Source organism: Diabrotica undecimpunctata, chromosome 5 (genome assembly GCF_040954645.1).
Source record: "Diabrotica undecimpunctata isolate CICGRU chromosome 5, icDiaUnde3, whole genome shotgun sequence".
Taxonomy (NCBI): Eukaryota; Metazoa; Arthropoda; class Insecta; order Coleoptera; family Chrysomelidae; genus Diabrotica; species Diabrotica undecimpunctata.
Genome location: NC_092807.1, coordinates 10,591,734 through 10,614,887, shown reverse-complemented (window position 1 = coordinate 10,614,887; position 23,154 = coordinate 10,591,734). Strand labels below are relative to the sequence as shown.

At 33.0% G+C, this 23,154-nt stretch overlaps 1 protein-coding gene across 3 annotated transcripts in view; it reads left to right on the top strand.

Moving 5' to 3' along the window:
- Window positions 1-23,154, top strand: part of ssh (Protein phosphatase Slingshot) — a 444,779-nt gene that overhangs the window by 77,953 nt on the left and 343,672 nt on the right. Inside the window, exon 1 of one of the 3 annotated variants that reach the window (XM_072531439.1) lies at window positions 15,046-15,119. The exons of the other annotated variants lie outside the window; for them this stretch is intronic. The gene's annotated coding sequence lies outside the window, so the exon portion shown is untranslated. Of the gene's footprint in view, window positions 1-15,045; window positions 15,120-23,154 lie in introns of those variants that run through there. 3 annotated transcript variants of the gene reach the window in all.

The window sequence follows — 23,154 nt, the reverse complement described above, 5'->3', positions numbered from 1 at the left end:
AACCATTCACCGTTTATTAGTATTCCTTTCGCACAAACGTCTAAAGCTTCCTTAAATACCCATTCAGAATAAATATTGAACAACAATGGAGACAAAATACAGCCCTGTCGTACTCCACGTTCTATTGCAATTTTATCAGTTAACTGGTCTTCTATTTTGATTTTGGCCGTTTTATTGTAGTAAATTATAACCAATAAAAATAACCTTGGTCCATCCTTGGTCGTTTTCTTAGGTTGTTCAAAATTTCTATAAATATTCTGAGAACGATTTCAAAACCTCAAACTTTGGTTAGTTAAAAAATGTGATTTTCATTACAACCAATAAATTGTGGCTTAATCCCATATAAACATAATATTTAAATTAAAAAAGAGATTTAAAAAAGTTTCATTGTAAAAGATTTTGCTATTTAGTAGTGGGAATAAAATGTAAAGAAACATACAAAAAAACCAATAGAAGTACTCAATGTTTAGCAAAGAAAACAAGAAATAGACTTTTTGAAAGAGGAAAGAAAGAATATTGGAAATATTTATTATTTATTTATTTATTTAATTAACAGATATGCCATTTTTACAGAAATATGACGTCAACCTTTACAAAGCTTATATATAGGTTGCGTTAATAAAAAACAAACCAAAATTAAAATCAAACAAAATTCAATTACAGTAGTAGCTTAAGTTATTAAATAATGCTCAAAATCTCTCAAATGATTTCTTAAATGTTGCTGTAGATATTCCAAATAACTCTAAATTATTGCTGTGCTTATTGGCAGTTCGTAAAATTCTTGTAATGGGTTCATTTTGGCCATAATTCGTAGTGTGGAAAGGAATGTTGAAAATCTCAGTGTTATGAGTTCTTCTAGTATTAACATTAAAATTTATTAAACTTAGTAACTCTGGATCTTGAACATATCCATTTATAATTTTAAAAAGGAAACATAAATCCGCTTGACATCTTCTATCATGTAGTGATGAGATATTTAGTATTGACAGTATATCATCATATGTGTATTGATGTCTAATAAAACCAATTTTGTAAGCACATACCCTCAAGAATTTATTTTGAACTCTCTCGATACTGTAGATGTCACTGTTATATGAAGGAGACCAAATGAAAGAACCATACTCCAAAACTGATCGAACTAAACTACAGTATAACATTTTTAAAGTTTGTACTGAAAACTGATTACAGTTTCTAAGAATAAATCCCAACATTTTTAAAGCTTTAGCTGAAGTTTCGTTAATGTGATATTTAAAAGTTAGTTTAGAATAAAAATTTATACCTAAATCTTTAATATTATGACGTGCCTCTAAAGGTATATTATTTATACAATGATCATAATTTACAAACTCTCCTGTTCTTCCAAAAGTAATTTTAAAACATTTTTGTATATTTAAGTATAGCATGTTTACCTCACACCAACTAGCTAAGCTTTTAATGTCATTCTGTAACAAAGAGGCATCAACTAGGTCATTAACTATTCGAAATATTTTAAGGTCATCAGCAAACATTAGAAATTTACTATTTTTAATCACTGAGGATATATCATTAACAAATATATTAAATAAGAGAGGTTCAATATGAGACCCCTGAGGAACTCCTGAGGTTACAGATACTCGTTGAGATAAACAATTTCCATATTTAACGTACTGACATCGACCAGATATATAACTACCTATCCACTCAATTATTTTACCTCCAAATCCATAGCCATTTAATTTAGCAATAAGCAGATCATGGTTAACTCTATCGAAGGCTTTTGAGAAGTCTGTGTAGATAGCGTCAACCTGACCCATCTGTTCAACTGAATTAGCTATAAAATTCGTATACAATATTAAGTTCGTGCATGTAGACTAAATAAATTTATTTACAACAAAACTAAAGCATCTTTGGGATTTGTTAATGCGATATTTAGGCGTCTCTTTTTAAAATACATCCGATTAAAAAAAAAAAGAAGAAAATTGCTCCATTTGAAGCCGAGAAAATACATTTTTTACGTAGGTATACCGATTTTAAACTTTGAAATACATTTTCTCTTGAAAATCTGCCACTTCTCACAGCCAACTCAAAGCAGATCGGTCTTGGTATTTTGTAGAATTTAAACTTGACACAGGTATCAATATATAAAATTTCTTCTTTCCCAATACATAATGTGTTGATTAAACCTTGTATTCATACAAAGATTAACATAAATCAACCATTAAATTCGGACCATTTCACAAATGTCCACTGGCAGAGCAATAAATATCCGCGATATTTACCGGGATCGGTACCGTTTCAGTTTTCTGCAAATGTCAAATAAATCAGCGGCTCATTATAAAATAGAAATCTGACATTTATTGCATTTGACACAGGAAATTACAAAATGCAAGTGCCCAAACAAAAAAAGAAGCCGATTATTACAAAACATAGCCATTAAAGGAAGTAGTTTAATCTCGATGCAGTAACCCACTTACACTTCGGTACCTACTACCTACAGAAAGAAATACGAACAAGAAAGGTTTTCTCGGATACTTATATAATCCATGATGGTTATCTCTCGTTGTGCGAATTTATGAGTACCAGAGTACCAATGAGAAAATGTATTAAATTGTTGTGTTATTGGGACGGAGAAATATATCCATCCGAACGTGAAGAGTAGAGATGGGAGAGGTCGTTATTTTGTTAAGTGTCGTAACTTTTAAATCAATGTCAATAACATACTACATTGTACAGCTAGTTTCACATGCAGTGGCGAGCAGTTACACGAAATATTTTATCGTGTAGACCAGCCTATTTCTTAATCTTTTTCAGTCCACGGACCCCTAGAAAATTAAGCACAATTTTAAGGACCTCATAGTAAAAAGCACAGGAATAAATTTAGATCAATTTGTTTAAGTACTGAAAAAAAAAAAAGATTTTTATGAAAGTTAAAAATATTGTATTAATGTGAAGGTTGGTGCTGCTTTTTGGCTACTAAATTTGTTATTTGGATTGATTTTTTACTTAGTTGTAATCTCAAATCGGATTCCAATTGTATTTTGTTTCTGTATCTGTTTTTGAGATATTAAAAGAGCAGAAAATCTCTTTTCACAGAGGCATGTGGATAAGCTCAGAGGGTATCTGATCTGGGCCTACTAATTTTGCGGTCTTTGCATTTCTAATTGCCTGTTCTAATTTACACATTATTATTTTCGGTCCTGTTTGTTCCTGTGGTTCTTCTTGTATCATTATATCATCGTCTAATAGTTTCATTATGTATTCTTGCCAAAATCTTAGTTTATCTTTGATGTCTGCAATGAGTTTACCATTATCATCTTTGTGTATCCCATAGTGTGCTTGCTTTTTGATATTTGTTAGTTTTTTTTATTTTTTTATGCATATTAAAGCTGTCGTATTTTCTGTCATACTCTTCTATTTCTATGCATTGATCTGTTAACCACTTTTTCTTGGCCTTTTTTATTATCTCTACTTTAATTCTACTTTGTAGTTCTTGATATTTTGGCTCATTTCTACCATTGGCTTTCCTCCTCTCTTCCATTAATGCTAGAATTTCTGAAGTCATCCAATTCTGTTTTTTATTTGTTTTTTCAGGCTTTAAATTTTCTTCTGCAGCCTCTAGTAATGCCTTCTGAATATTGCTCCACTTTTCATTGACATCTTTTGATGTTAAAATTTTTTCTCCTAGTTCTGTTAGATTTGAGTTGACTTGTTGGATCACTTTTTGATGTATTTCTCTTTTTCTTAATTTTGTATAATCAAAGGTTGGTTCATTTTTAGGTATTACAATCTTTTCGAGTTTCACGTGCATTCTAGCTATCAGCGGGTTATGGTCTGAGTTGACATCTGCTCCGGGGTATGCTTTTACTGCTTTAATTGAGTTTTTATATCTATTTTTGACTAATATATAGTCTATTTGTTCATTTTGACAAAAATCCACATGTCTATACCCTCTTTCGTTTCTGTCACCTAGTTCAAATTCCCCAACATATTCCTCAACTTTTCCTCTTCCGACTTTAGCATTAAAGTCCCCCATTACCCTTGTAATGTCTTCTTTTTAATAGATCTTAAAATTGTCTCTAACTCCATGTAAAACTGTTCTATCTCCTCTTCATCCTTATCCGCTGTTGAGGCGTATACTTGAATTAAGTTAACTTGTATGTTTGTCTTCAGCTGAACCATTATCACTCTCTCTGAGTAAGGAGTGAAGCTTATAACTGATTTATTAGTGTCTGTCTAACAAGATTGCGACTCCATAGCGATGAGCCGGATCGTTGTTTCCAGCATAATACATCATGCCGTTTTTGATTATAAGTTTGCCGGTGTCTGGCCATTGTACGTCACTTATGCCCAGTATATTTATTTCCATTCTGGTCATTTCTTGTATTAAATTGTCTAATTTTCCTGGCTGGTACAAGCTTTTTACATTCCATGTTGCAAGTCTTGTTGGTCTATATTTGCAAGCAAAATCCTCTAAACGATGATTTTGCTTGCTATTGACCTGGAAGGCCTCGTCTTTTACAAGATCTTTTCCTTCCCTGTCGGATCCTGGTTTCCGGATTCCATAATCAGTAACGGTTTGACTTTTTTGCGTATTTTCCATGAAGAATGACTAGGGATGTTCTGTTGAACCTTTCATGCAATGGTTTCCCCTTGCCTTCTGCATTCTTCTGCCGCTGACCAATTTATTGGTTCTTCCGTCTTTGGAGTCGATTGCTCAGCTTCAGGACAAAAGATTGTCCTACTACCTACCGACTCAACCGCTGAAGCCGTTGGTCGGTAAGCAGGGGATTGCTTATACCGGCAATCACTCGGTCCCTATCTGCGTTAGCCATCACCATTGATATTGCCCACCTTCTACCACGTGCAGGTGCAGATTCGGATTTTTCTTTCATCGAAATTAAAAACTTTCGGCATTTCCTAATCTCTCCAAAGCTTTAGAAAGCATGCAGTGACCAAGATTATCTAATTAAAACGTTCTTTAACGGCATATATTAATCCAATCGTTTCTTTTGACTAATAATTGTGAAATATAGCGATAGAACAAAATTTTATTAAAACCTAACATAAAAGGGTTATTTTAATTAATGAATTGTGGTTTTTCTATACGGGAGAATAAACATAAAATATAGAGCTTATTTTATTGTATGTGGTATCGCTTCATACCTTCTTTTGGGTTGTTAAAATCATCTATTCTAACTCTCCACTGATGGAATATCTCTAAGTATGTCTCCGAAGTAATCATAAAAAGTTTTTTTTTTTCATTCTTACCGTAGAACCTTGCGGCACGCCTGCTTCTGGCGTGACAGGGTCATTTAGGTTTTCTGCAATTTTTATGATTTTTCTACCGTTTTTACCTGAATTTTTTTCTGAAGTTAATGACTTTTAATGATAGTTTCGGTCATTTTGAGTAGAACAACCAAATTTGAATCGAAATACGAAGGCCAGAATAATGTGGGCTTTTAGGAACTGTACGTGTTCCTCCTTCAGAAGTCTCTCAACTTTACCTAGAGTGTTTAGCAGTGAAATATAGGCTTTAGGGTTTATCCTTATAGTTTAGGCTTCCTGATTGTGTTTTCTAGTTTCTAAGGAGTAGAAAAATTGCAAAGTTTGAGGTCTGCACTGATCATTTCTGTTATTGATGGAAATATACTCTAGGGAAGTTTTTTATGTCTTTGTTGTGGATGCTATTAGGATCGGGAGCAGTGTTTGGCGAAAGCTACACAGTTCTCTAATGATATTTTCGATAGGGACAGTGATTGGGAGAAAACTGCATCCTTTGATATTTTATTATCATTTTTGGTAGTAAAATCTGTCAAACCATCATCTGCCCTGTATGTATCGTTTTCATTGGTCGATTCAACCAATTGAACGCTTAGTTGAATGCAACCACGATTGCATTTATTGTATTAATTGAATGCATTCCACGATTTAGAATGAGATTACGTCAATAAAAAAAAACAAATAGTTGTCAGATCACTTCTCATCGTTTAACATTTTCCTCGCTAGTTATTTTAGTGCACTTTTAGTACTAATAACGACACTGACGTAATTATTTATCTACCAATATATAACCGAGCAATTACGCAATTCCGTGATTGTTACCAATGGTAATCAAAATTACGTTGATTAATGTTACATTCTAATTGAGTTCGGGTACAGCGGAAATGACAAAAAGTGCCTTGCTTGTTCCACTCATTGAAATTTTATAATGTTATATTGTAGATATAGAAATAAACAAAGATCTGTATCTGTTACGGTTTTAATGGCGAAACGATTTCGCGGTTATGATCTCGCGGTTTCTGCTTAATAATACGGACACGATGACTGTGGGACGTGGTCTATTCGTTCCAATTTATAATGGGAAGTTGATTTTATTTCAAGCTTTTGAAAAAAAAAACATTTCAAGATGTCATGAATCATATGGAACGCGTTATTAAAGTTTAAAGGACATCCATCGATGACACCACTTGTTGGGTACCTAGTTTTTTTTAGCTTACATACAGAGATATTTGCATTTATGATGCATCGAACAACATTTTTTAATTTCCTAATTATAGAAAATATTTTATAACCTAATGAAAACTATTGATTAAACAGAATAATAATAAATTATTTTTAATGACATCCACAATTCTTCGAGGCATAGTTTTTTAGAAGTTCTGACAAAATTCTAATGTAAACGAATCCCATGTTTCTTGCAATTTTTCCTTCAATAATTCTTTGACGGACCTGGCAGGATGTTTTCTCAAAGCTTTTTTCATTTTGAGCCACAAAGTCTCTATCGGGGACAAGTCGGGACTGTTAGAAACCCATTAGAAAATTTGCAAAAAAATTTTTGATTGAAAAATCCATAGGCGTAATGTCTGGCGACCTTGGTGGCCACGGTTCATTTACATCCCTACCGATCCATCCAGGAAAAAGCCTGGTTTAGGAAAGCACAAACTTCCGCAGTTTGAAATGGGCAGGGGCGCCCACTTGCTGCAAAATGATCTTTCGCCCTTCGAATCTCTTCATTCAAAGTTACACGTAATTATTGTAAAAGCTACAAGTACCTTTCTGAATTAACGGATCTGTCGAAAGAAAAAGGGGCCAACCATCTCTCTATAATTAATTCTTATCGAAACCATAACTCCAGGAGAATTCACTTCCTTTTCCTTGATTTCTTGCAGATGAGTATGACCCTATAAACGCAGTTGTACCCTACCATTAACCTTAAATTCTGCTTTGTTACTGCATAAGATTTTTCTCTCGAATAAAGGGTCGGGTGCTCTGATGATTAGGTACCACTCGCAGAAATCAATGAGCGACTGGAAGTCCTATTTCCTCCTTTACTGGATCTAGTAACCTCCGGTAAAATGGATAATAATTCTACGAAGAGGACGGATATGGTATGCCAAGCTTTAACGATGTCCGTTTGGTGAAGAGGCGAGGGTTTTCAAGGAATTGTTGCGCGACTGCCGTGATATGTCATTGCAATTTGAAAAATGTGCATTAGGTTATCCTGCTTTAAAATTTTCTTCAATAATCTCGTAATTGCGAACCTAATCTGTTCGAAAACTCTCCAGAGACTTACCTGGAAATTTCGAATGTACTTCTGCCTTTTAATTTTTTTACACCGTCTCTACAGTAACTCTTTCTTTTTACGCATTTTATATATAATGTCTCAAATTTTAAACTTAAAACGCTCAGGAAGTGCAACCGTCATATATCAAAGTCTTAATATGTGTTCTAAACGATGTAATGTCCTTTTGGAAATGTTGTCATGTTTGCTTTTCTTCTGTTCCCCACATTATCCTATCCCCTTTCATTTGACACCTAGTACGTCAAAATCCATCCAATAAATACGAAGATGTGATCTAGTATCCTTTTGCTAATGTTGTCATGTCTATTTTTTCTATGTCTTTGTATTTTTCACCACCTCCCTTTCCATTTGACGCCTCACACGCTTCAATTGGACCAATAACAACGAAGATACGACGTAATGTCCTTTTGGCAATGTTGTCATGTTTAATTTTACTGTCTTTGTATTCGCCACTACACCCTGTATAATAATATATTTACCTACACAGTTATACGTCAGCTGCTAGTTGACAAATGGTTCCGGTCTTAATTAAGGTTATGAACTGTTCTATGTTACGCGTTGGCAGGAAATGCAGATCCAATGCTTATCGACAGTGACGTTAGAATTGGACTTTGATGGTCTGGCCTAACCGGCCCATACTCTGCTGCATTTTACCTATATGAAATGCAGTACTAACCTTTGAATCCACAGGCGAAGTATATTCTCTTTGTATAAAAACATGTAATTAAGAAATATGTTTATAATCGAAATATAATTATTAATAAATGTTTTGATTTATTAATACAATGAATTGTTTTATATTGTGACCATAAATTAGGTTCGAACTCTTCCGGTTTTAATTAAGGTTTTGAACTGTGCTAAGATACGTGTTGGCCGGTAATGCAGATCCAATCCTTACCGACAGTGACGTCAGAATTGGTGTTTGACCGTTTGCTAAAATCGATGCTCTGTCTCTCTCTAACGCATGGGCTCTTATAAAGACTTGATGACGTTTTTTCCCTAGAACTGGGGAAATTGAATTTTTTTTGTGCTCGAAAATAAACAGTACATTTACTCCCCTTTCATTTAACGCGTCACATCCTCCAATCGGACCAATAGCAACGGAGATATAATGTAATGCCCCTTTGGCAATGCCGCCATGCATATTTTTTTCTATCTCAGTATATTCGTTATCCCCTGTCCTTTCCAATGATGTATCATACGTCACGATCCGACGAACTATTCTAACCCGACCACAAAACGCTCAAAAAATGACCAGATTGAACATTTGAACTTCTTGAAGGCTATCCGAAAATCTGGGGAGTAATCGATGCTCTGTCTCTCTCTAACATATACATTCTTATAAAGACTTGATGACGTTTTTTCACTAGATCTGGGTACATTTACTAAAAAATATTATAAAAGGATTTTTGTAATTCAATTTACAAACTACTTGTTTCATATTTTTATGACTAGAGCAATTTACTTTCGTACTTTTTATGCTGAACCGTAGAATGAACCATTGGTTGTCGAGTATCTATAGCTATAATCCAAAATAGTCGCAAATTCGTGAAATATACTTTAGGTTGTCGTTCCGACTAAAGGTACTACATATATAACACAACCCCTACATCTCTGCGGAGTCGCGGGTGTGTATACAATCGGTAAATAGCATGGATAATCGTATATATTGTATAATATAGTCCGTCTAGAAAGTATCCGGAAAAAAGAAAGCAGAATTATAATTTTACGGTATTAATTTCTATCACTTGAAATATAAAATTTCAACAAATAATTCATATCATTTACTTATACAACCTCCATTTAAATCTAAACACTTAACTAAACGTCCAGGTACACCCGAAACTAGGTCAAGGCCATAATTTTCGGTAATGGTGTTCCATTTCTGTAAAACTGACTGAATCAAACCTTTATCTCGTGGCGCTGCTCGTTCCACTTCAATTTTCATCAGTCCCCATATGTTTTCAATGGGGCTAAGATCTGGAGATAGCATCCAAGCTTGAGTATAAGCAGAAGTATGGCATCTTGCATTATCTTGCTGAAAACGCCACCCCTCTGGATATAAAAAATGAGCCGTTTCAAGAAGAAAACCATTTAGGATTTCACAATATTTCGCACTATCGACAGTACCATTAATTATACAGAGAGGTGTAGCACCACGCTGAGATATTGCTCCCCAAACCATTATTTTAGTGGGAAATTTAGAAATTTGAAGGGTAACATTTTCTCTTGATAGGACTTTTAGATGATTTGCACCAAGCTGGAAACAACTTTCATTAGATATAAAGACATTATTACAATTATCTTCTCGAAAACGTTGACAAAAATCTATTCTTCGTTACCTTTGCAAAGGTGTCATTGTAGGGATTTTTTTTGGATTCCTTGATATGTAGCCTTGCTTTTTCAGTGACATGCGGACAGTTTCTGGTCACACTTTTATTTTTCGTTGATTTCCAAATCTGTTCGCTAATTTTCGAAACCCTAAACCCTAGGCGCGGATTTTGTCGTCCTAAAGCCACTAAAACATTTAAATTGTTTCCGCGAATCTTACGCGGTCTACCTGAAACTGGTCTATGTCTCATATCTATGCCATTTTTTATCCTCTTTATTGTCTCATACACTGCACTTTTTCCGAGTTCAGTCAATTGCACTAATTTTTTAACGTTTCGGACATCCTTTCCATACAAACATTCCACCACTTTTCTTTTTACTACTTAAGTCTATTTACAAACAACAATATTTGACAGATGGTGTTGTCACGCGATTTTGCCCATAACCTACTATCGGCACAACCTACTTGATGCATTACTTTTGTCTTAAAATGTTACAAAAAGGAAATCTATTAAAATTAAGAAAAATATAAAATTCCGGATACTTTCTAGACGGACTATATATTATTTGTACTAATTTTAGTGTAAAAATTTAATAAGTTAAGGTGCTTCTCAGACTCTCAGCTTGGATCCACCATAATACTTACTTCCGTATTACTTCTGCTTAATTTTAATTCTTTTCTAATAATTTTAACACTTTATTTACTACTTTTTATAAGCGTATAACTTTTTACCAAAAACAAAGTTATCATATATCTAATCACACCTTCTGGATATTAAACAAACCACACTATACTGTAATTAATATGACGGATATTTCAACATTTGATTTAATTTTTCACACTAAATACGAAAACAACAAAAATAATACACGGATTGTTTATTTCTGTTAGGTTTGTTGTATCCGTGAGAACTAGAGCACAGTGTAGCGATGGTGATGGTATGTATATGTATACATACATTATATACATACACAAGTTAGTATTCGAGATAGTCATGTAATCAGTCTTAATACATTACTCTAATGATATTCACTTGAATTATTGCTCAACTTACGTTTTAAAACGTATTAAGGTCATTTTGCAGTGATTTTAGAATGTAGAACAGCTTAAAACAATCGTCGAAATAATGATATTGTTTTAGTGTTATGTATTCAACAATAAACAATAGGACTAATTTTAGAATAATTGACTAAAGTACGAGGATTGTTCGATAACTATGTGACCGATCACAGAGAAGGCGAGAGCATATTCCCTTAAAAACTTTTGTCATAAACTCTTCTTCTACGTACTCCATACTAGATAGATAGATTTAGAGAGGTGGCATTTTGGCCTATTCCACTGCGATCTTTTCTAATCTATTGTGGTCCTCTAGTCCTAGACAACATTCTCTAGCCTGACTCTTTTTAAAAAGTCTAATAGCTTCGATACTGTACTTTTCATGTAGCTATTTGCTGGTGGATTTTCTTCTCCTAATGCAAAGAACCGCACATTTGTCAGACTGTCACACTGACATAGAATGTGCTCTACTGTTTCTTCTTCGAGGTGACAGAATCTGCACAGGTCATTATCTGATAATCCCATCAGCTTCAAGTGCCTATTCAGCTTATAGTGCCCTGTTAGAAGACCTACTATGGCTTTGACTGTTTTCCTGTCTTAGCTTATTAGGTCTGCCGTAAATTTTGGCAAATGTTCTCTAATGAACTGTTTCGCCTTCCTTTGTTCTGGTGAATTCCTCCACCATTCCAGAGATTTGTGATCTACCCACTTCCTTGTAGCCGTTCTTGTTACTGTGTCTTTGTAGACTGTAGACTGAAAAGGTACTTAAACGAGCAGGGAGGATTCAAAAAGGGCAGATCCACCATAGATCAGATATTCGTGTTAAAAGCGATTCAGAGCAGTACGTACGAGCAACAGTTAAAGCTAAACCTCCTCAATTATAAATAGAGTAAGGATAGGAGGAAGCCTAACAGGAAAATTTTAAGTAAGAAGGGGACTAAAGCAGGGAGCTCCGTTGTTCACAATAATACTCTTCATTTTCTTGCTGGAGGCAATAATAAGAGAAAGTGGAATAGAAGCCAGGTTAATGACAAGTTTGCGGACGATGCAGTGTTAATGACAAGAACAAAAGGGGAACTGCTGAGGATTTTCAAACTCTTTGAAGCGAAGGCTAAACAGTATGGGCTAATTATTAATAAGCAAAAAACAAAGTATATGGGACAGACCACATATGAAGACATACAACTGAAGATTACCACAAACAACGAGAGGTGACGGACTTTGAGTATCTAGGAGTAATCCTAACAAATAAAGGAGAAGAGAGCCAAGAAATTGAGAAGCGGATTTCGAGAGGAAGGAAGACGGTCAGAGCTCTACATAAACTGCAAAGAGTAAAAAACATGTCCAGAGAGGTAAACTTGAGACTATACCGAACAGTGATCCAACCCAGTGGTCCTGTACGGAAGCAAAACATGGGTTATGAACAGAAATCAAGAAAATACGCAGAACATCTGGGAACGGAGTGTTTTAAGGAATATATTCGGGGGAGTAAAAGACTATGAAGACGTTTGGAGGAGATCGGAGAGCTGTACGGGAAACGTAGATGGTTAGGCTATTGTTACGATAGATAATGACGTGTCATATGACTCAAAACTGTAAACATATTTATCACTAATATCTTTTCTATTCTAGTTATTTCGGCGCTCAGTTGAAAGACCTGTTGTAACGGTCACCTACTGGTAATAATAAAAAAACCACTAGCTTTAATATTTGTCGACTATGAAAAGGCATTCGACACCGTAAATCATCTAAAAATGTTGGAAGCCTTGACAGAATGCCGAATTGACTATCGGTATATAAATATAATTAAACACATATACCAAAACGCAACAGCCAGTGTTAGAGTGGGTGATCGTCAAACCCAGAAATTCCCGATACAACGTGGAGTACGCCAGGGGGACACCATATCGCCGAAACTGTTCACTACGCTTTTGAAATATATATGTAAAAGGGCAAAACTGACCGACAAGGCATAAACATAAACGGAGAAAAGCTTACCCATCTAAGGTTAGCAGATGATATTGTACTAATAGCTGATAGGATAGATGAGGCCAAAGAACTTTTAAATCAGCACTACTTTTCCTCGCTAGAAGGGGGATTGAAAATAAATATATCTAAAACCCAGATGATGACAAATCTTGTAGTCAGCGAAGATATATGCATAGGAACAAGATCCATAGACCAGGTAATGGCCTATAAATACCTAGGTCATGAGATTTGCATAGGAAAAGATAACCAAACCGTTGAGCTTCTCCGTCGTATAAGACTGACTTGGGCAGCCTTCGGCAAGGTGAACCATATTTTCAAATCGTCTGATATACCTTCTTCTTCTTAACATGCCATACACCAAAGTGCGTAGGCGACTATCTCATTACTAGAATTCTGTTCTTGGCGGCGTGACACAGCTCGTCTGTATTGTGTATTCCTGTCCATTCTTTAATATTCCTTAACCAGGATAATTGTTTGCGGCCGGCTCCTCTCCTACCTTCGATCTTCCATAAGGCATATACCAATATGCCTTAAAAGAAAAACGTTTAATCAGTGTGTTTTGCCAGTGTTAACTTACGGTGCGGAAATGTTGACCATGACAAGGAGAACAGTTCAAAAGATCCGTGTGTGTCAAAGGGCGATGGAGCGTGCTATGTTGGGCGTTTCACTACGAGACAAGATCCCAAATCGCCAGCTACGACAAAACAGGAGTGGCTGATCCAATAGAGAGAGTAGCAACACTGAAATGGAACTGGGCAGGTCACGTGGCTCGAATGACAGATAATAGATGGACAAAACGGATACTGGAATGGAGACCAAGAGATGATGCCTACCGAAGCAGAGGTCGTCCACCAACACGTTGGACTGACGATCTAAAACGTTGTCATAGGAATTGGATAAACGAAGATTGAATGATGATTCAAAGACCTGTCTACCTGAATTCTGATGAGTCACCGCGTTTTGAAATTTCCAGAAGCAGGCCGAATAAAACCAGTCTGAGCGACCTTCTGGGCTCTCCGATGGGAAATCGCGGCAATTCTCGAATAACGGAATTTTATATTTAAAGAGGAATTTTGTTGTAAACAACACAGTTAGTTTTTTGAACATCGTGTCGCGTTTTAAAATGTAACGAACGTATTATAATAAATGTAGATAAATTATATAATTATTGGTGTAAAATAAATTAGTAATAAAGACTTTAATAAATTTGCAAGTAATAATAAGAACCTCTAATAATAAATAAAAACAATAAATTAGATTAATAATAATATAACACTATCTTGCGAGAATGGCAGACGGAAGGCGGGCAAAGGACTCGCTGCTGAGAGGGAAAGAAAAGAAGAGAAGACGACCACGAAAAAAGTGGCTAGAAGCGTGTAAGGGAGACCTACAGACAATCGGGATAACAAATAGGAGAACTGCGGCAACGGACAGAAGAAAATGGAGGTAAACAGTGGAAAAATTTCGAGCCATGGGTCTCTAGAACCCGTCTAGCTTTATATAAAAGCATAGTGTATTGTTGAGTTGCATCTTATATTGTTTGTTTTGATGAAACAATTCGGCGGTTAGTATACCTTTCTTGTGATCACATTTTATTTGAGACAAACCTCAAATAGTCGAGCTTTTATTTAGTAGCTCGTTAATAATGACGACCTATTAAAAGAGAGATATTCGCAAATTCCCCTCAACGTTCATAAACACCCTAAACAAAGCCCTTGTTTGTCCGTTCTATTAAAAGCAATTACGCGAAAATTTGCATTTCGTGTCAAGTAAAATGATAAATTTAGTTCAATGTACTCATTAAAAGAAGTCTACTGTGTCATTGTGAACTCCAAAATAGACAATCGCATTGTATACACCGTTTTGCCATTGTTAAAAAATTCAGCTGGTTCGATTTTTAACATTTTGTGACTAATTTTGTCCCGAAGTAGGTCACTATTTAAGTACGACATGGTAAATGCGGTTGATAATATTTTTTCGGGGCAAAAAGTTGATAATGTAGTGCATAATTTACTGGATAACAATTTTCTTGATGTTACTAATGAAGGTAACGTTTTAGTGCCGGTTTTACAGTCGTATAGTGAGAGTTCACGGACACTGTCTTGTGTGTGTTTAAAAATAGCGTCGGAAAACTAATTTGTATATTTTTTCTTTGAAAAAATACCAAAATATCTTGTCAAGGTAATGATATTTGACTTTATTTTTGAATGCGGAAATAATGAGGAATATTGAAACGTACTGCAGTTTTTTAATGGTAACAAAAAAGTATAATAAAGTGTAAAAAGTATATTAATTACAAAAATTAACATTAATACTCTGTATAATGCAGGGTGTTTCATTAATAATTGGAAATATTTTAAATGTAGATTTCTTAGCTCAAAATATTAATGTTGAACCCAAATCACTTGGATAAAATGTGGCTTCTTACTGAGTTACAGGGTGTTTTATTTAAAAACTATTTGTACGCAGTACTTTAAAACTATTTGACGTATCCTTGTCATACTTGGCAGAACTGTAGGTACTGTACACCCTACTAAATTATGTTAAATAAACGTTACTGGCTACTACCAGAGGCGTACGACAGGAGAAAGTCAATGATTGACTTCTCCCAAATACTACGCAACTGGCGCAATTGTTATTTTAGCACAATTTTTCGGTATTCATTTTTGATTTTATTCTTTTTTATCACTCCACTCATTCATCTAGTATTCTTATGTCATATAATTTCTCTCTAAACTCTGATGAACCAGTTAGCATTAAATAGAATAGATGACAAGTTGATAGATCCTGTATAAATTCAACGCGGAATACGACAGGGATGTATTTTATCCTCTATTCTTATAAAATTAATAAAATTCATAAAAGACTGTATTTATTCATTACTATTAAACAAAGGCAAATACAGACTACAATAATCTAAGATCTAAATAAATTGGGATCCTTGATAAAATCCAAAATAAGAGATTATTTATAAAGTAAATTATATAATTGTTACTTAAAATTTTAAAATTGATAAGTAAGGAATACGGACCATAATTTGTTAACCGAAAAAGCTTTTTGTTCGTTAATTACACATTATATACTCATAATATTCTCAAAAAGAAATTCGTAATTCTACTAATTGAAATTAAAATGAATTTAATCATAAAATGTCTAAATTATACGACGTAATAGACTCAATAACAGAAATAAGTGACATTTTAGTTGTAAAATATCTAGATTATACATATAGCTCTCGGAATTTCAGGTCAATGAGCTCACGATCATTCAACCTCATGGCATGTGTCCTGAAGCAAAAAAGGTAGCGACCCTCAAAAAGCAATCCCTTATCTTAGTCGGCAAAAAGGAACAATGACTCAAAAAGATTAATTACATAATGACGAGGGCGGCTCCTTAAATGTAGCCCGGTGGTAAAACTCTAGAAGTATAAAATCTTTTTATATTTTATGATTAAACAACAAAAAAATTGACAAGACTTACCGCAATATAAACTATATTTGAAATACTAGTTAATTAACGTCTCCAGCCATCGCGACAACAAAACTAATATGCGTAAAATCTGGTAACCTAGGTATTATAATTATATACCATTTAGTCAGACAACTTGAACTGAATGTTTATAAACAACTTCGGGAAGGAAAGTGTAATCGGTTATAAGGCAGAAGTACTCATACTTTTTAACTTAGTCTAAACACAGACAAAATTAATGATATGGGAACTCGAAATCAGGCGTACTTAGACGTAGTTAAAGGAAATAAAGGCAGTCTACGACTAATAATAATTTAAGCATTTAGTGGTACATCACCAGCAAAATCTTAAGAGCCGTTTTTAGTAGAAAAATGAAACGCTACAATCTATGAAGATGCTGTATACTTTCGAGGTGAGGTGCTACAGACGGATACTGTGGGTTGATCTAGTGACGAATTAAGAAGTTCTCCGCTTAATGGGTAAAGAATGTGAAGTGCTCATCAGGATAAAAAATTGGAGTAGTTTGGTCATACTTTGAGAAATAATGATAGGTATGGTTGACTTCAATTGATTATTGAAGGATAAGTGTTTGGGAAAAACGACGTATTTCCTGGCTTCATAACCTAAGGACTTGGTTCAATATGTCGACTGCAGACGTGCATTTTTTTACGTGGGCATCTTTTGGATCAATTTACTGTCTAGCAACCTGTCGTAATCCATCCTCATTCTTCTTCTTCAGGGTCCATCTCCGCTACGGAGGTTGGCAATCATCATAGCTATTTTAATTTTTGAGGCAGTAGCTCTAAATAGTTGTTTTGAGCTGCATCCAAACCATTCTCTCAGGTTCTTAAGCCATGAAATTCGTCTTCTTCCGATGTTTCTTCTGTCATCTATTTTTCCTTGCATTATGAGTCGCAGGATGCCATACTTCTCGCCCCGCATTACATGTCCGAGATACTGTAGCTTTCTTTCTTTAATTGTAAGTTCAACTTCCTTCTCTTTACCTATTCTTCTCAGTACTTCATTGTTCGTAACTCTATCTACCCAGGAGACCCTCATAATTCTTCTATAGGTCTACATTTCAAAATCGTTAAGTCGTCCCATTGTGTCTAGATTTAACGTCCATGATTCCACTCCATAGTATAGTACACTGTATACGTAACGTGCTTTTTCGATTCTGATTTTGATTTCTGCAGTTTAGTCATTATTTTTTGTTATAAAGGTAAGTGTACTTTTTTAGTCTTTCGATCTGCTGGCCATCCTCATTACAGACCATTTATCAAGTACCTGGATTCTAGCGAATTCCGAGATAGGTGTTTCCTTGAACAGCTGGAACAGATCTTCATTTATCGGTCTTCCTTAGAACTGTTCCCGTCAGAGAAATGATATCTGGTTATTTGTCTTTAAAAATTCAACACACCCATGGATTACCGCAATATGCTCTCGTTAGTTATTAAATTGTAAATCATGAGGACAAATTAAGAAAAAAACTTATGGACAATAGACAAAAACTCAATAACATCAAATTCTCATATTATATGTATATGACTATATAAATGATCATATTCTCGATATGTTATTGACTTATTACTAATGATATCTTCTTTTTAGTCATTTTTTCTTTTTCTTTTAATAATTTTACGAGATCCTACTACATTCTACTGAGGAATTTGCGACGCAATTGTCGCAGAAATTAAGACTTGTCACTTATTTGTTGCCGTCCATGAATTATGCCGAGAACTACAATATCAAAATTTTTAATTTGACTTTGGGCATGAATGAAACGATTTATTTTCTATCCTAATTGTTGAAAAATATATAAATCCTTTTTTAATATGACTATTATTTAAGTGTTATCACCGGCCTAATTTATCATCTGGTTTTTTTGTTCATTTTTTTGAAATTGCCTCAATCTCGAAATTGGAGCTGATCGATAAATGAAAAGATTCAATCAACCACTTCGATAAGAACATCCTTGACAACTATATCAATTTTCTACATTTCCAAAAGTATCAAGTTACTCTACCGAGTACGTTTTTAACCAAGAAACTTGATATACATTTAGTGGTATAAATCAATTCTATAGTAAGATTTCCTCCGATGTAGGTTAGATGGAGACAAAAAAAAATTAAATCTATTTTATCAGTATGTAATAGGATGACAATTAAGTAGTTGTGTGCTATTTAATGATCAGCTAAAATTATTAAATATTTCAAATATTAAATAGATATTAGAGAGGTTCTCAAACTGTTTTCTTGTGGTATATTTAAGTTAACTCTTAACTGGAGAGACCCTATTTTAATACACACAGAGAGACATGCCGTCTGACAGACTACAATGTAGGAGAGGGGATAAGAACTAAACTTACAAACTTTTTTAATATATTTAACAGTACTCTAAAAGCTGTTTGTATTTGCAATTGAACACAGCAAAGAAACTCAAAATATTGTCAGAGAATAAAATAATAACTACGACTTTCTAACAGCTCATCATTTACAGTTCGTGACAGTTGTTTACTTTTCATTACAGTGAAATAATAAACATACATCAAGTAAGTTTTTTATATGAAAGGCACTAACACGTAGTGGATTACGTAAAAATTAACTCGGGAAATTATTTTGATGTTGAAAAAAATGTCCAGCAACTGTAAAAGTTACATACAATTGGTACAAAGTGGTTTCGTACACTGAAGACACACAGGTTTTCTACATCGGCCACAAAGGTATTTTGTCATACGGTTCTTCTTGCGAGGGCACAAATAACATGTTTTTCGCTTCTCTAGTACTAATGGCTCGTTATCATCTACTTGGTTATTCTCAGGAATTCCAAGAATACTCGCTATACTAGCACGAATTAGCCGCGGTACATGAAAATTACCCATTCTTCGCTTCATATGATCTTCTACTAATCGTTTTGCTAATATTTTAGCAAAAGCAGTACACCTCCTTTGTTGGCATTATAATATGAAATTATTTTTGGTTTTTCTATTGAAGAATCATTACAAGCTCTATCATGCATTGATGATATTAAAATTGTAGCTGTGTTTTTTCTGGCCACATAAGATACTATTGTACACTCTTCTCTAAATCCATAAACACTAGAACTAGGTTCTCTGGTTTTATTGGCCAAAAATGAGGGAGGTATTTCACGTTTGTTCTTTTTCAAAGTTTCTACATACGTAAGATTATTTTTCTGCAAAACATCTATTAGCTCCAATGACGAAAACCAGTTATCCGCAGTTATGTTTCTGTTGCTGCCAATTAAATGTTTAGTTAACTGCAAGTCTGCTTGTGTTGGTTTTGAGGATTTTTTTTCTTTGGGTAAAAGACTTAAGCCGTCCGAGTCTTTGCCACAGTATATATACCCATTATAAAAATAACTGGTTCTTGCATCAGTAAAAGCCATTATTTTGATGCCATATTTACATGGCTTATTAGGCATATACATTTTAAAACGGCACCTTCCCCTAAAACTGACAAGCATTTCATTAACAGTTGCCGATTGACCTAGACCATATGCGTTTTGACAATTTTCAATAAAAGAATTGAATATATAAGAAACTGCTGCTACTGGAACATGTTTTTTCTTTCTTCTCGAGAATTTCTCTTTCTTTCTTCGGATTATCAAAACGAAGAGCTCATAAAATGACTGCAAAACGCTTTTGATTCATGACAGTTCTAAAAATTTCCCCGCCAGCTCCATCTGTTGCAAAAAGCGTTTTTATATTCTCATGGTTCGATTTGAATACCGCAGAATATACGAGGAGTCCTATGAAAGCTTTCATCTCCGTTATGTCAATATCCTTGAGGTCATGTTTATTTGGATCATTATACTTTATTTTCATTAAATTCAATTTATGATTAGTCCACTGAATAACATATAATAACATATTTTCGTCAAACAATAACTGCCATACCTTTAGAGGATCAGCTTCCTCTCCAAGACTTCGTGCTTTTATATAAAATATATAACATTTTTTATATAAAATATTATATTTTTGTATATTTTATATAAAAATTTTAAATAAATTTTTTTAATAAAATTTTAGCGTTTTTTTATAGTTTTATTTTTTATTGTTGTTTATATTCATTTGTACGTTGGATTTAGTTATTCACAAAATTAACCTAATTATTTCATTAAATTTTCAGTAATTAAGAAATTAAATTTGGAGATTTCTGGTTTTGCTTCAAACACTTGGAGATTGCTGATTTCGCAACAGAAAAAACAATATATGAATGAAAAAAAAACACACATCTTTGAAACTAAATTTTTATTGAAAAAATTTTACAACAAATATTTATGGAACAAAATAGTTTTAAACAACCAAATCTGAAATTTCATGATAAGTATCAGCTTCTCCTTTATTATGTTCAATATCTCCTTCATTTTCTTCAGAATCAATAATGTGTTCTAGCATATCATTATTCGTGTTTTACACATTATCGTAAAACTCAAGTTTTCTCAAGTTTTCTCTCATATATATATATATATATATATATATATATATAGTAAACTCTTAAATATTGGGGAAATCTGCAAGAAATACTCTAATGTGTATCAATTGTTTCGCCGAACGTTTAATTAATTTTCATTAACAAAAAATATATAACATTCCCTTGCTTTTCTTAGATACGTCTCAATAAGATTCAATAATACATGAACAATATAATATAATTAAATAAAGAAAATCAAAATAATATTTCCCTTACTGGGATTTAAATTCATTCGTTTTTACCAATGAACCTTAACGACATAAAGATTCATACCAATTATAATGAAGTTGTCAGCGCTTGCGTTCTGGCTTAAACAGAACCTCACTTTTAACTATTTAAAATCAAAAATTTAGTTATTGCCGACATTTCAAAGAATTACCTCCTTTTAAATGTAGTTGCATTGGGTTTTTCGATTAACCTTGGGTAAGCCTTTACGTGTCAAGTTCGAAGCTACCATACATTTCAATTCTTATAAAAAACTTTTTTTGCACATAGTAACAAAAAACACCACTATGTTACTAGCAAAGTTTTTTAATATACTAACTCTACAATTCTAAGTTACGGTAAGATCAATAATGTTTTAATAGATAATATATGGTAGCTAATTATAATTTATTCTCTTTCAGCCCTGAAGAAGCCAAATTAATTCTCTTTGGCGAAAACGTTCGGCGAAACAATTGATACACATTAGAGTATTTCTTGCAGATTTCCCCAATATTTAAGAGTTTACTATTTAACTAATCTGCAAAGATTAAATTTCTTTTCTCTATATATATATATATATATATATATATATATATATTAATCTAATAAATGTTTCTCCGAAAATTTTTTTAATTTTGAAAACATTTTTTTAATATAAAAATAATTGAATTTATAAATAAGTTCAAATAGCAACCAATTACAAATAGCCTCGATGTCATAAATGCCAACATAAAATTTTTATTTTTGACAATTATATTGCCAAAAGTAAAATTTCGTTTAAACATTCTTTTTTGTTTAGTAACAAAAAGAAGAAGATTTATTCACCGTTGACAGATGTCTGAAAGAATGTGACAGATATATGGAGAATTAAATATGACATTTTACAAGTTTTATATATAAATCATAAAGAAAGAATATAATTATAAATTTTGCTTAAATTTTGAATTTCAGATCTTTTGTTTAAACTATTATCATTTTTGCTAATATAAACCATTTCCAAAAAAATTTGTTTGTATTAGCAAAAATGATAATAGTTTAAACAAAAGATCTGAAATTCAAAATTTAAGCAAAATTTATAATTATATTCTTTCTTTATGATTTATATATAAAACTTGTAAAATGTCATATTTAATTCTCCATATATCTGTCACATTCTTTCAGACATCTGTCAACGGTGAATAAATCTTCTTCTTTTTGTTACTAAACAAAAAAGAATGTTTAAACGAAATTTTACTTTTGGCAATATAATGGTCAAAAATAAAAATTTTATGTTGGCATTTATGACATCGAGGCTATTTGTAATTGGTTGCTATTTGAACTTATTTATAAATTCAATTATTTTTATATTAAAAAAATGTTTTCAAAATTAAAAAAATTTTCGGAGAAACATTTATTAGATTAAAACATTTTTTTATTAAATATTTTGAAGATGTAAGCAGTGATTTTTACTTACCAAACTAATTTTTATTTGGTAAGTTAACAAAAATTGTTTTTTCTTTTTAGTTCAACCTTGTAAGTATTTTGTGTTTTTTAGCTCTTGATAATAATTGTAAACACAATTGAAAGCTCGAGAATAAAAAAATAGTTAACCAATAGCCCTATTATTGACTCCAACCCATCCAAAACAGTTATATATTTGTTCCAAACGAGTCACAAGTACTTCTTTTTTCTTATATATATATATATATATATATATATATATATATATATATATATATATATATATATATATATATATATATATATATATTTTAGTTAGTTTGAGTTTAGTTCTTGAACCTTAATATATATTTTTTTAGTGGATTTTCTTGGGCTTAGGTTCATAAAAAAATTTGATTTGATACTAAGGCATTTTCATATATTTTTTCGACGTTTCGGCAGGAAATCCATGCCTTTTTCAAAAAGTAATATTGACTAAAAAAAACGGTTTAAAAGTTAAACTTTTGACTTACCAAGCATGTAAAAATTTGGTACTAACAAGTAGACGTCACAATTAAAATAATATTAAAAACATAGGACATACCCACTAAATCACTACATGTAAAATGTAT